The sequence below is a fragment of the Vollenhovia emeryi genome, unplaced genomic scaffold (assembly GCF_000949405.1).
Source record: "Vollenhovia emeryi isolate VEMERY1.0 unplaced genomic scaffold, V.emery_V1.0 DF939315.1, whole genome shotgun sequence".
Taxonomy (NCBI): Eukaryota; Metazoa; Arthropoda; class Insecta; order Hymenoptera; family Formicidae; genus Vollenhovia; species Vollenhovia emeryi.
In genome coordinates this window covers 76,812-91,984 of record NW_011967051.1, presented here as the reverse complement: position 1 = coordinate 91,984, position 15,173 = coordinate 76,812, and the positions used below count along the sequence as shown (strand labels likewise).

At 31.4% G+C, this 15,173-nt stretch overlaps 1 protein-coding gene across 2 annotated transcripts in view; it reads right to left on the bottom strand.

Moving 5' to 3' along the window:
• Positions 1-850: 850 nt before the first annotated feature.
• The window catches only part of LOC105558744 (transcription factor MafB), a 43,352-nt gene continuing 29,029 nt past the window's right edge, over positions 851-15,173 (bottom strand). For both annotated transcript variants that reach the window (XM_012006615.1, XM_012006617.1), the window contains exon 5: positions 851-4,740. The gene's annotated coding sequence lies outside the window, so the exon portion shown is untranslated. The remainder of the gene's footprint in view (positions 4,741-15,173) is intronic.

Below are 15,173 nucleotides of genomic sequence, written 5' to 3'. Positions count from 1 at the left end.
GAAAACATTTTTAATGGCCCATTTTTCAATAACTTTAATACTTTTATGTTCTATCAATAATTAGATTAAACAATATTTATTATTAATCAATATAAAAAATATGTTATTGCACTTAAGAAAAATATAAATTGCAAGTTGCGGTTACATATTTTTTGCCACAAATAGCAGATAAAAAATTTTAAGTATATAAAAGTAATTAAAATAATTAAAAATAACAAATTTTAAATATATAAAAATATTTTATGTAAAAAGATATAAAATTGTATTTTAGTTTAAATATATTTAAGAAAAGAAGATATACAAACAATACAAATATGAAAAATTTTCATAAACTACTAAGTTGTTTTACAATTTCACTTTAATATTTTTGTATAAAATATAAAGACTCGATTTAGTTAGTCTTTTTAACAGATTTAATTGTATTTATTATCCTAACAATTACAACAGAAGGTGAAGAAAAATACCGGGACCCCGAAATATTTCGAAAAATATTATTTTTATGAAAAAATGTTTCAGACAAAGTTGTAGGGTTTCAAGTAACGCATACATAGCAATATCAGTATGACCTTGAATATCGTTGTCAAGGTTATGTGACACACAAAATTTATATACACAAAATTTTTCAATAATTGAATCACTATTGCAACAGCATATTCCTGAGACTAAGTCAAGTAAAAAAGTTTTGTACTACTTTTCCCTCCGACAAACAGTTATCGAGATATCATAAGCTAAATATTGAAAAAATTATCAATTTTCTCTTGAATATCTCAAAAAGTATTAGGCAAATCAAAACCTCTTTCAGACAAAGTTGTTCATATTAATTAGTAGAATAAGATAGTATAATAAACAATAAGGGGGTTCCGATTAAGAAATTTAAGATAACCTTCACGTGACCTTGACAACGCTATTCAAGATCATACTGATACTGTTATGTAACGAGTTACTTGAAACCCTACAATTTGTGTCTGAAATATTTTTTCATAATAATTATATTTTTCGAAATATTTCGGGGTCTCGGTACTTTTTCCCACTCTGTATAATGTATGGCTTATTTTTAAAAATGGTGCAATTACGCTTTTTTATTACTGTATAGTATTGCACTTATGGAAAAAGTGATTAAAAACAAAATTTGTTATATGTATAACATTGAATTTTTCTGCATGTTCTTCTTTACTTTAACGAAACAAAAACTACAACCTGTCTTAATTGAGCGTGCACATACGCACGCATAAATTACTTTTATACATATATTATATTATTATATTATACATAGTCCATAGATTCTGTTATAAATTTTCTAAGCAATACACAGTCAGTAAGATTTCAATAAATTTCAACAAACTGTGACATTATTAGTTAACTATAATAATACGATACAGCTGCAAGAACATTTAGTCGTCATATATTCACAATGAAATGAAAGTTGTGTTGCTATTATCGCATTGTTTGAATGGGAAAAGAATGCGCTCCTGATATTTTTAATAATAGAAAATTTAAATATGTTCAAACAGCAGTTATGTATCGCACAATGAAAAAATTCAAAGTGACAATATCATATAATAAAACCTTAAAAGGATCGGTAAAAAAAAGAAATGCCATGTATTAAGAATGTAGCGGACGTACAATCTTAGACAAAGGTGCATGAAATTTAAAATACTTGAATATCTACTCTTGATGCATAGTAAATCTAGATGTGAGAACCTGAACGATAGTTGGAGTTTCATTTTTACTCTTACAAAAGTATTTTTCATTTTACAAATGTTTTTCCTGCATTATTTGCGATGTTTTTCACTTATGAGCCTAAACTATTGATAGTGAAAATTCCCTGGTTTCAATTTAATAATATAACGTCAAATATTTTCAAAACTAAAAACATTATTCAGCAGTGCTGATAAACAAATGTGACTTCAATAACGTCAAAAAATAAGTATAATATGTATCATGTAAACGATAATTTTGAATATTACTTATAAACATTGTTATACGACTCTCTCAAAATAGACATGACAACACTGTATGACTTGATTCACATAGGTTGGCAGCCTTGCACAGTACCAAAACAGTGCGAGGCTGGGACTTGGTGCAAGGTTATTTCGATAGGTTACAATATGAAAAACGGAAAGTTATCGGTGGCAAGGCAAAATAATTAAGAAAGAAGTTTATGAAAAAAAACTCGCTCAACGAAAAGCAGGACTAAAGCCGAATTTCTTGAGGAAAAAACTAAAGGCATAAATATACCGTGTTGCAACACTAGCAACAGCTATAGGTTATGCTTCGCTTACCCAGCTGATTGCGACGTTGCCACGCTTTCATAAGCCATCAAAATACATATTGTGCCGATAGCACAATTATCTTAAGTTATATTTTATTTCTTTAAAACAGTGTAGTGAAGACAATTGAAACTTGGCAGATATTTTCGTCTATTCGTATACTAGATGTACCAAAAAATTCAAAACACTAGTACTATTTCTTCTATAATTTTTTAGCTCTTTTATAATTAAGATAGGCTCTTTCCATAAGAGTACGTGTAAAATCAGTGTAAATTAAAATAGTTATAGCTCAGCAACTGTTCAGTGGATGCGTTTTTACTTTTTTGCAGTGCATTAGGAAACTTAAAAGAACAATTTCACAAATTTTTAGCGACTTTGTACTATTTTGAAGATAGGTCCGATACATCCATAACGCGTACGACATTCGTACGAAGTTCATCGCGTAAACAGATAGTTGTAATAAGAGAAGTAAACATTCCACCATTATTTATCATCAAAATTTAGAATAAGAGTGTACAAAAGGTAACCATGGCATTTGCTGACAGATAACCTAGAATAAATTCGGAAAAAAATCAAGAGCATTCCAAACGTGCAGAAATGATTCCCGTTTTTATTAAAATGGAAAATTAACCTTTCGACCAATTTTAATTTAAATTTCGTTCATTACAAATTGTAGGGCATGTTAGAAGAAAACACGAGCTTGGAAGTCTTAAAGCGAGTCATAATTTAAAACGTAAAATTCTACTAGAAATCGTGCAGCAATTAGCAATTGGCTAGTGTCTACATTTGTCATCATAAAGACGTGCACGGTTTTCAAGCTCCTTTTTTCCGTACTTCAAAAGCAACATTTATCTTAATGAAAGTATATTCGTATTGCACTTGTGTATGCTCGAGGCGCAAAGAGAGAATTTAAGGACTGTGTATGATTGGATTAAGCTAATTAATTCTACGTCTCTTTTTAAGTACATGCAATAAATTATATTTATGGTTTAATGTATTTTATATAACGTTTACGATACGTAAACCTAATCTTTTTATACAAAATGCCAAGTTGATATGCCGTCGTATGTACGATAAATATCGAAATACTGGTATTGTTATCTCCGGTCCGGTATTGCAATCACTGTAATACAGAGACGGTCTTTAATGTTGAGAGAAAAACATAAGAAGCCACGAGAATAAAGTGGTAATAAATAATTATAACTTGTTCGATATATCTAGTAATTTTTGCAAAGAAATCAACGTTTCCCACATTTGTTACCCACTACGAATGATTCACGCTGTCCCTTTTGGTCGTTTTTGCAAAGGCGACTGGTGTCGCACTCGGTTCCTCTTAACAGGAGAACGTAACGCTGGAAAGCGAATAGCACCCCGGCATCCCGTGGCTGTTTGACTTAATTTTACGAGGGGTCGCTCGGAACGACAAGGGCAGCATCGGAAGGGTGGAATGCGCGGTAGCGACAGCGGTGGCGGTTTAGCGGATAAAAATTATTCGTTTAAAGTCGAGAGGGAGGCGCTATAAAAGTGCAGTTAAGTTTTCCAGAGGAGCGCTCGTGTAGACCCTTCTTCTCCCGCGTTCTCGCACGATAATAACTATAATTGAATAAATAATCGTGTCTTAGGCACTGAAATTTCGAGAAATTAAAGTGCCGACTTCTATTCTGTACGCATCATTTTAAGCTTCCCCTCTAAAGAGATTTAACTTAATTTTATTGCAACAAAAGGTGCAACGTTGCAAAACGTTTCGACGAACGTAATGTCTTACGCACGGATTTCAATTCTGTTGAGCTACGTCTCGATACCTCTTTTCCATTTTTCCAGATAACAATTTGATTGATTTCGAATGAAGAAAGTTTTCGATGCGAAAACCATTTTTACCTAAAACTATAGGTACACATACAGGTGTAACAATATTTTCCATTAGTGCTATCGAAATACATGCTATCCAAGGGAAGCGCTCAATTATAAAAATATCGATCGGTAATCATACCGCGTAAATAATCAGATGTCGCAAGTCCTAGCTCTTTTTACGTACACCGAAAAACCGTAATATAAGGAACCATACTAGATTTTCGTCTTATGAATTGAAAGAAATCGAAGAAGAGAGAAGCTAAACGCTAACGAGAATGCTGCCTCTCACTGGAGATCTTATTTTACGTGAAAAAGAAATATATATGTATCTGTATGTGTGCGTGTGTACGTGTGTGTTGTGTTCGAGCAAAAAACACCTGATATTTATGGTCCAGTTGATCGGCCGCTCCACTCGCAGATCGGATCTCACTAAATCACCAGTCGGTATACGCCTAGGAAGGAACTAGCCGCTTCCCCTTCACAGCCCACGGGCGGCCATAAGGTCCCGATGACGCGAATGACGAAGGATGGAGGAAGAAATCGATGAAAAGAAAAAGTTGAAGTCCTATACAGTCCTAGCCCTGGCACGCCTTCCAAACGATGTGTCATATCTGAAAAACTGTCCACTAGATAAAAATACACGTCACGTCGTGTATTATTTAATATAATAATTAACCTTCTTCAAAATGCACAATATGAAACTTGCATTGTTTAGAAGACTAAAAATACTTGCAGCTGCACAACAAATGTAAACAGAATATTTTGGGTTGGTGTTATATGTTATAATATTTTTCATATCACGAGACACGGTAGTGTCTCGCGCCAAGTATAAGCTAGCTAGAACCGCGCGCCCGAGTACGCGAGTTGACAGCCCCACAGATTTTCGGATCTCAACAACGCCCAAACAGCACCAAGTCGACTATTAGTTGACTGTCAGTCGGCAGCAGAAGTCTAAAGTCGACCTCAAAGTCAAGCTGAATGTCAACTATAGTTAACTAATAGTCGACAAATGACTCGACTATAGTCGGCTGTCAGTCAGCCAAAGTCGACTTAGAAGTCGAGTTTATGGCAATTAAAAGTCGACTTTATGATGATTAGAAGTCTATACTTTATGGCGATCAGAAGTCTACTTTATGGCAATTAGAAGTCAACTTTTAGTCAATTTTACGTTATTTATATTAACTACTAAATGTTTAATAGTGACATCTTGAAAACCTAATTGATTAAAGATTTTATATTTTAATTGTATAATATTTACAATATACATGAATCAGGATTGATATGTATTCCACAATTAAATTAGAAGAGGCGATCTTTTGATAAAATATTTATTTGTATTAAGTTTATCTGCATTAATTTTTTACGGAATAAGTATTAAAAATTGGTGTCAATATTATTATTTCCTTTATTTCTTCTGATAAAATTTTATGCTCGATTCTTTGGCTATAACATTTTAATATAAAAAATAATAAAGTGCCTAGTTTGTATAAATATTCAGTTTAGTTGGCGCCATTTGATGATATCATTACTTTTGTAGAGAAGATAAAAATGTTGTTATATCATCGAATCGTCAGCTATCTTTCATTCTGACGTAAAAAAACAATTCATAGTAAAATATTAAAGTCTGCTTTGTTTTCAGTTTTGAAATACTCTTATTATAATATTAAGATGTTCCGGTGAATTAGATTCGTGGCACGTTTATTTCTGTTAACCGCGTTTATTAAACAGAAATTCGAGTACACGGCATAACTAATTTATTATTAATTTATTGCTTTCAGTGTCGAATTTATATAATCGAACCTATTTGCAGGAATTAATAGAAATGGTCATATTGACTTTGCGTTAAGTCAGTAACTCACTTTTAAAAGTAAAACACGTAGAATACATGAAAATTTCCATGAATTATTGAAATGACTTTTGCCTTAGTGTCAAATTGGTGAGACGCCCGCCTAGAGTGTAGGGAGGTCCAGGTTCAAACCCTGTTGTGAGATATTTTTCACAATAAAAATTCGGCTGGTTTTAGTCAGATAACATTACTTGTGTTGAAATACCTTTTCTTAACAAAATAATTTTTCAATCTAACCTCAAATATGTATAATTACTTAATTTCATTAGTGCACAATACATATACAATTGTACTATTCTGTAGAGGATTCTGTTACAAATTCTAAATTGTATAAAACAATCTTAATTCCAAACTGACGAACAAACTCTTGGCGCACCTATATAGGTTGGTTGTAATGCCATGTATAAAAATGAAAGTACACTTTTTTACAAGAAGTTTAATGCTTATCTAAAATAGGTATCAATGCTTTCTTTGTAAAAAAAAGTAGAAATCTGCGCTTCGAAGATTTAATAACAAGTTTACACATATTTAAGTTAAATTGTAACTTTTCAATAGTTAGTCTGTTTGAGAATTTGAGAACCAAATTGCGTCGCAGTTGTCGATCGTATAAATGTGTATGTCGCAAAGCGAAGTAGGGTAGTTTGATCTGATTACCGAGTATCGATCGCCTTTGATGAGCCGGTTATCCGACTAGGTCAGGGTGGCTTTCTTCTAGGTCATTACACCAGAAATCATATCGTTTTTTCCACGGATAGTAATTATAGATTTTCATCCACTGGTTTTACATAGTCCTCATAAATGAAAAACTTTTGTAAAATTTTAGTCTTACAAATAATCATTAGAGAAGTAGATACAATATTAAAATATAATTCATACAATGTGTATTTTATTTAGAAAATTATTTAACTACATTCTGTTTCTAATATTACAAATATGTAATAAGAATGTTTTCAACTTTTATTATAAAAGTCAAACGATTTAATATATATCTCTTCCAGTTTAAACAGATTGTTAAATCGTAAGTTTATTTACATTACATTGACGGAAGTAATTATTCAAATTAATGTAATAGTTAGCGAAAATTACTCTTGCTTAAAAAAAACCACTATTAGACAAATTCAAGTGGAATTGAGTCAAGGTAGCTGTTTTGTTGTAATCTTTTTACTTCCGTGTGTCCGTACAGACTTCAATTACTTGTTCCTTTAACGAATGTCGAGATTTGTCCGACAACCAATATGTTATGTGCATACGCACCTGATAACACAAGTAGATATGAATGTGTGTGTATGTGTGTGCATACCTATATGTTGCATGTCTCTATATGACCTACGTGCCGCGTCATCAACCACCGCGAACCTACATCGTCATCAGAAGTGAAAGATGCTGGCATCGCCGAATCTTTCCTTTCTCCACCTTCTACACAGTGAGAGTAAACGTGACGTCACCGACTTAAAGCTGCCGAACGAAATGAACGTTATCGATTGACTCATAGTCTCATACTTTACAAACGGAGATTAGAAGCCAGTGAAGCTTCAACAAGTTTATATTCCAATGATATTCCAATAATATTTGTAACAACATATAATCAATAGCCCAAAATTATACATTCATTATAAGATATTTTTATAACTTTCTTTCATTTTCACTGAGAGAAATTGAATTCAATGATTTCGGTATAGCGATTATCATTGGCATTGCAATCTAACTGCTATATTTGTATTTGTTCCCGGTGTTTATTATAAAATACTATCAATATATCATGTTATAATTTTAATAATAACGTAATTTTATAGAGGGTGTCCCAATTTAATGTCCCACCCCAAATAACTTTTTATTTTTGATCGCAGAAAAAAACATTTTAGACAAAAGTTGTTTGGTTCGAAGGGGGACATAAGATGGTACCGTTAGTTTGACCTTGACGATAAAGTCACGTGAAGGTCAGCTTCATTTTTTTTTAATGGAACCCCCTATTGTTTATTACACTATCTTATTCTACTAATTAATATGAACAACTTTTGTCTGAAACATATTTTGATTTGCCTAATACTTTTTGAGATATTCAAGAGAAAATTTATAACTTTTTCAATGTTTAGCTTATGATATCTCAATAGCTGTTTGTCGGAGGGAAAAGTAGGGCTTTTTTTTTTACTTGATTTGGTCTCTCCTGAATATGCTGTTGCAATTATATAGTGCTCCAATTATTGAAAATTTTTGTGTATGTAAATTTTGTGTACATTACAATACACAAAAATTTTCAATAATTGGATCACTATTGCAACAGCATATTTCTGAGACCAAATCAAGTAAAAAAAGTCCTGCTACTACTTTTCCCTCCGACAAACAGTTATCGAGATATCATAAGCTAAAGATTGAAAAAGTTATAAATTTTCTCTTGAATATCTCAAAAACAGTTGGAAATATGGTTTTGCACTCCCCACTTGCTTGATTCTGCAATTTTTTAAAAAATAATCAAAATATAAGCAATGTGTCATCTTACCTCTATAGCCAACTTGCCCAGGTCTCCTCTACTTGTTATTTCACTATAAAATTTTTATTTTTCTTCATTGTTCAAACCAATCATTATAGGAGGATGAAAGAAGAACAGAAGATAGAAAGAAAGTAAAATAAAAACAAAAATACGTTTTGTTATAAAAGGTATACTTTCCGGCACAAACGTATTAAAAGATTGTGATTATGTGTTTATGGGATATTTTTGTTCAGAATTTTTCATATAAAATCCCAGTCTGGCCGGAATAATTGGGGCCACCTTGTATAAAGGCAGACATAAATTATATTATATATTTTGATATATATAAAAAATGTGTATTCTTTTTATGACAAAATATTGATTTTCCCTTTTTATAACAAATATTAATAAATAAACGTTTATATGTTGTAAGACAATTTTTATAGAGCATTTTATTTTTGTGTATTAACGTATTAACGTTTTTCATTCACTTGTTATATTCAGAAATTACTTCAATAACAAATAAGTTGTCAATAAATTATATTTTTGGAGAAATATGACGTTTCTCTCTCATACAGTCATCTCTCTATTTATGACTACAAATTCAAATGTGTACTTGCGAGCAAGTGAACGGGGGTAGATCATCTATAAGGGAAAGAAGGAAACTTCTGAAGCAGAGGGGTTATTGTAGAAGATAGAGATAGGACACGATGCCAGCGTGACTTGACAATAAAGCTCATCTCACTTCCGGTTCATTCTCGAGGTTCCTTCCCTCGTCCACCTGTTTCGACACTTCGACACACAGCTCGCCACGGCATTAACTACCTCGCCTATGGCTCCTGCCCATGGACCGACCGATTATTTATTATAACATTTGACAGTTATAAAAAGCAAAACACGAATCTTCAAACGATCCTTCATGATAGAAAACATTTTGTATTTTTGTTGAAATTTTCTTGTGTAGAAATTTTCGTGTTAAATTTTTAACTTGCTCTTATGTTAATGTAACATATTATAATTATGTTAGTGTGAACTTTTCTGAGTTGAGTTAATATTCACTGTTTTAAAATGTTAAAACAATACAATTAATATATAAATTTATGTTAAAATACATCTTATGTTAAAAAGAACAGAAAAATTATGTTACTTTTTCCTCTATAACAGTTTCTATCTGTTATATAAATCGACATTTCTTTCATGTTATTTATCATAAAGAGATATCACTGCCTTTTGTCTTTTGGTTGTCGCCGAAAATGATTGCCGCGTACATACAAACACGGACACGATTGTCACGCGATCAGTCAATGTACCACAGAATAATTTAATATTTTATTTTAATTAAATTTAACATTATATAAATGTGTTAATTTAACATAATCTTTACTTCTAAATGAAGTCCAAGTGTTACTTTTTTTACTAACTGTAACGAATTTAACAGTTACTTTAACCATTACTTTTTATATTTCAAATCTAGTAATAAAATATAGCTATATTTTCTTATATTTAACCTTTAAGCGTCGATCGATATTCATAATCTATTATTATCACGGATTATTATATTTAAGATAAGTTTAAAATTATTACGTTAAAAATTTGAACCAAAAAATTGGGAATACAATAAAAAACTTTACTCTATTTATACTCTTCGTAGAAATCAAAATTGTTTATTTACATTTTGAGTGTTTTAAAATTTAGCTCCTTAAAGTTTTCATGGTTTCACAACTTTAAAATACAAAATTGTTTTTATTAATATCTTTGCTACTAAAACAATATTGCGAAAGTAGATGTTCTAGTTTGTTTGACTTCGTTTCAGAATTAAAAAAGTAACGGAAAAAATAACGTATACTTTTTATAACAGAAGCAAAACAAAACTCTCACTAATTACAATAAAATTTACTTGAAAGTTTCAACTAATGATAGAAGAAATAAAATATTTATGTAAAAATATTGTCACACCTTACTTAAACAAATTTACAAATTAAAAATTAAATTCCATAGTATAAAAATTTAGAAAGATAAGTATTTTCGAGAAAAGGATTTTATAAGTCTTAGATTTAATTAAGCGAAAGCTATCATAACGAGAGTCAAATTAATCTGTTGAAACGGACAAGCCGTCAATCTGCCAACTTGACACGCGACGTCTGCCACAGGAATCCTACAGGGGTCGAGAACGAACCATTGTCAAACGATCCTTGTGGACAAGTCTATTAAATCCTCGTTAGAACTTTATCCTCATTCGTGTCTGACAATCGTTGAAATCTCGTGCAGTTTTCGCACGGCAGCATTTGTTGCGATGTTACTATTCTCACAGATAAAAGAAATAAGTGAATGTTATACTTACTCTCCCCAATATTTTTACGTTCGAAGCTATTCTTTGCTCGTTATATGTATATGAAGACTCAATCCAACTTGATATTTTGAGAAATATATTATTTATTTCTACAATATTTTAGTGGAATTTTTAATTCTGATATTTGAACCACAATAATTAATCTGTACTTTGTTTCTTACTTTAGTTTCAATCTAATTACACAATCCTTAAATTTATTAAACAAGATTTAGTTTCTCAAATCTTGAATAATCATTCATAAGCAATATTTTCAATGTTAAAAAAATGGGTAAGCTAATTCTAAATATCAAAATAAAAGCAAAGCTTCTAAATATTACGGTTTATGTTGTCTATTGGGAACTTGCAATGAAACATATGAATTATTAATGGTTTCTCGTCTTGCGTAACCAGAGTAGGTTAATTCTTTCACGTTTAACTGTTCTTAAGAAAAAAATACATGTAGTTCCATTATTTTTAAATATTCTTGGAGCCGTTGAATACGAAAACACAAAAATAGCGAATCCAATATAGCAAATGAAAAAAAAGATATTTTCAACAATCAAATTCATAAGGCTCTGACGTGAATTCACAATTCGAAGGAATAAAGGATATATAAGAGCCAAGACAGGATGTTACCTAGTGTCTAAATGATTTTAATTTTAAATTAATTGTTACGAAAAATTTACCTAAGATAGATATTTTCACATTTTAATATGAGTTTGTACTGAAATTGTTTCAGATTTGTAAAATAAATTTAATAAATAAAGAACTTTTTAAAATGTAAATAAAACATATTGACGAAAACTACGTAGTTAAGATTTCAAAATTTTCAGCCTGATCCATACGGCGTATTTGGAAGTACAAATTCGCAAGTGCAATCGCCACCGAGTAATATTGTCCTCTGTATCAAATATTTTGTACTTAATAATCAATCAAAAAGTTTCTGTTCTTCTTACGCAAATTTGTCTTATGATTTATTATAATAATACTTTTCAGTTATAAAGTTTAAATAGTCCGCTACAAAATGTAAGACTTATGTAATCTCAATGATAGATTTTTAAACATGCTGGAATATTTGTATGTGTAGTTTCTTACTGCCATCAAATAACTAACAATAAGTCAGTTACAGTGACGGGAGGGGAGAGGTTGTGTTGAATGCTAGTGAACATCAAAACAATTAAATCGTTTATTGTTTCCAAAAATATGTAAATTTACTGGCGACAGTATGCCGCGTAACAAACCCGTGTTATATGACTGAAAGTTAGAACAGCGCGCAGGACGGGCTGGAAAACGTATATTAATTCACACATTCAACATATAAACTCACATCTTGTTCGGATCATATTGGCTATTTTATTTCCTATTAATTTATGTCAAAATTGGTCCATGATTTAACTCACTATTATTAGTTAGCGGGACTAATTAAATCTGTGTTAGAAGATTTTGCTCTAAATTGTCGTCTTAAAAAATGATATTTCTATTTCTTTTAATAAAAATTGTAGATTTAAAAGTTAATAATATTACTAGCAATATTGTTGACAAAATATGGAGCAATCACTAAGCAATTTACCAATTTTTTTTAACGTTGAAAATATTGCCTATGAATAGTGACCCAGACAACATGCATGTCTAAACTAGGGATGTGCCAGATATCCGGCAAATATCCGGTATCTGGCCTATCCGGCCCTTTTATTATTATCCGGCCGGATAGCCGGATTTCATTAGTATCCGACAAAATATCCGGCTAAGTTTTTATATTAAAAATTTGATAGTTTGCATCTTTGATATAGGAGATTCGAATCCTCTAGGAACAAATAAACTAATCATTTTTTATTAGAATATTTCTAATTTAATTGTTGAATACATATGTATCGGTCCTGATTCACATTGTTTATTAGAAAAACTTGGCGCTACTAAACCAAATGTTAATTACGCTTTTCCTCCTTCCTTACAAGTATTCTCTCTTTCTGTTGTGCATGCGTGTGCGTATACGCTCGTATGCGTGGGTTATAAAATTATAGGGATTAGAATTAATTGTAAATTTCGATTGTGTATTTTAGCTGTTTAGCAACCAGGTTTTTTAATAAACAATAATGTGAATCAGGACCGATATGTATTCAACAATTAAATTAGAAAAGGCCATCTTTTAATAAAATGTTTATTTGTATTAAAGTTGTTTACATTATGTTTTTATTAAATAAAAATTAAACAATTTGTCTCATTAATATTGTTGTCTCCTTTATTTCTTTCGGTAAAATCTTATGGTCGATTGTTTGGATATAACATTTTAAAATAATTAAGTATCTAATTTGTATAATCTAAAATACCCATTTTAGTTGGCGCCATTCAATGATATCATTACTTTTGTAGAGAAGATAAAAATGGTTTTTTTCTAATAAAATATATCCAAATAATGAAATTATATAATCCTTGATTGGATGTGGCGCTTATACTTGGCGTTTTTTTTACCTTTTTTATAAAAATACGATGAAAATCATAAGTCGTAAGATCTGTCTCTTCAAATTTTATTAAATAACGTCATTTTTTCAAATAGATTTTTGTGAAAAAATTTAATATTTCCTTCAACATCTTATCGAGGAATGATGCTGTTCCCCCGTATTGAAAGTAACACCATTGAGAAGAAGCTTTTTCTTATTTTTTGTCCAAGTCCACTTATTTTGGAGATACAATCGACGTTAAATAGATTGATTAAACAGAAATAATGATATTGCCCCCAGACACAGTTTTCGAAAAAAAGAATGTGCTTAAGTACATTTCCTCGTTAGTATACACTGACGATTCAGAAGAAATATGCGATATCTACAATACATAGAATCCTCTGTACGAACTTGTAAAGGGTGGTCTTGCAAGTGCCGGCTTTCGTTCTCTCTCTTACTTTCAACCAGGCTGCGGGTTGCGAGATCGGGAAAGAGGTGAACATATTGTTTACCGACGTTCCATCCCGATGGTTTCATCGCCGAGCAGCGATGTCAGCAGAAATGGCGTTGCAAATAAAGTGAGGGAAGCGGGAAAGACCGACGGGTTCGTTCATGAAATCGCGCGCTGCGTGCTCGTGTTTCCAAGTAGCAAAGCCAGTCGAGCGTTTGCGCAGTCCAAAGATTTATTCACTGCTATAATAGCGATTTCGATTAGACTTCACCGATAATTTGTGGTACATTTTCAATACGTAAATTTCTCTATCAACCCTACAACAAGTTTTATTGTTTGCGAAACGTTAAACTTCATTTTTTTAATATAATAATTTGTAATTTAAAGGAAAATAAGAATTTACTTTTGAAAAGTACTTCTAAACATAGGGATTTTGAGATTAATCTCTTATATTTCCTTTTCGCTTCGCTTCTTTTTTATCATCATTTAATCAATCTTTTCATGATAAAAACATGAAATACGAATAACTATAAATTATATGTATATAGGATGTCTGATAATGGATACAATACCGTTCGTGAGTAAATAGAACGGGTTAAACTAAATACACTCAGCCGCAAAAAAAGCGGTACACTAAAAATTTGGGAGAAATTTACCAAATTTCAAGTGATCATAACTTGGTAAATAATAAAGATAAAAATAAGTACAAAAATGGAAAATGAAGCTCCGAATGTCCTCTTTAAGAATATTTGAATGGCAATTATGCTCGGCCATTTTTTTCAAAATGGTGAATGATAAAGTGAGAGAATACAAAATTGATAATCGAACGTCCGGGTTTGCGACGGTGCATGGCGTGAATCAGGTATCACAGCCTAATATGACGAAGTGCATATGAAAGTATAAGGTATTAGCTTTAAAATGCTTTTTTATTGAGCTCGATACGATCATTTTTCGCGGAGTTATACACATGTAAAGAAAAAAACAATTTTTTTAAAAAAGCATTTTTAAAAAGCATTTTAAAGCTAACACTCTCTACTTTACCATATATGAGAACATGCCTAATGCGGGTCACAAGGCAAGATGTAGGTAGCCCAACTTGTAGATCTTCAAATCTTTCTGAAAATCGTGAATCAATATACCGTTTCTTTCCACATTAGTACTACGCGCCGAATTGTTTTTTCGGACATAACGCAGTTTTGTCTTTACACGTGGAATTATTATCGTCAGCAGATTCACGTATTTGATTTGATAATAATTATTTTTCAAATGCAATTCGCATTTTTTCTGATGCTACATTTAGCATTCAGTATTCCCCCTCCCCCCATTTTCCCCGTCCTGTAAATTAATTTTATTGCGAATAATATTATCACAGCCCCAGTGGTCGAGTAGGTAATACGCCCGTCACGGATTGAGGGAGGTCCCAGGTTCGAATTCTGGTTGGGGTAATATTTTTCGCAATAAAATTAATTTACAGGACGGGGAAAATGGGGGGAGGGGGGAATACTGAATGCTAAATGTAGC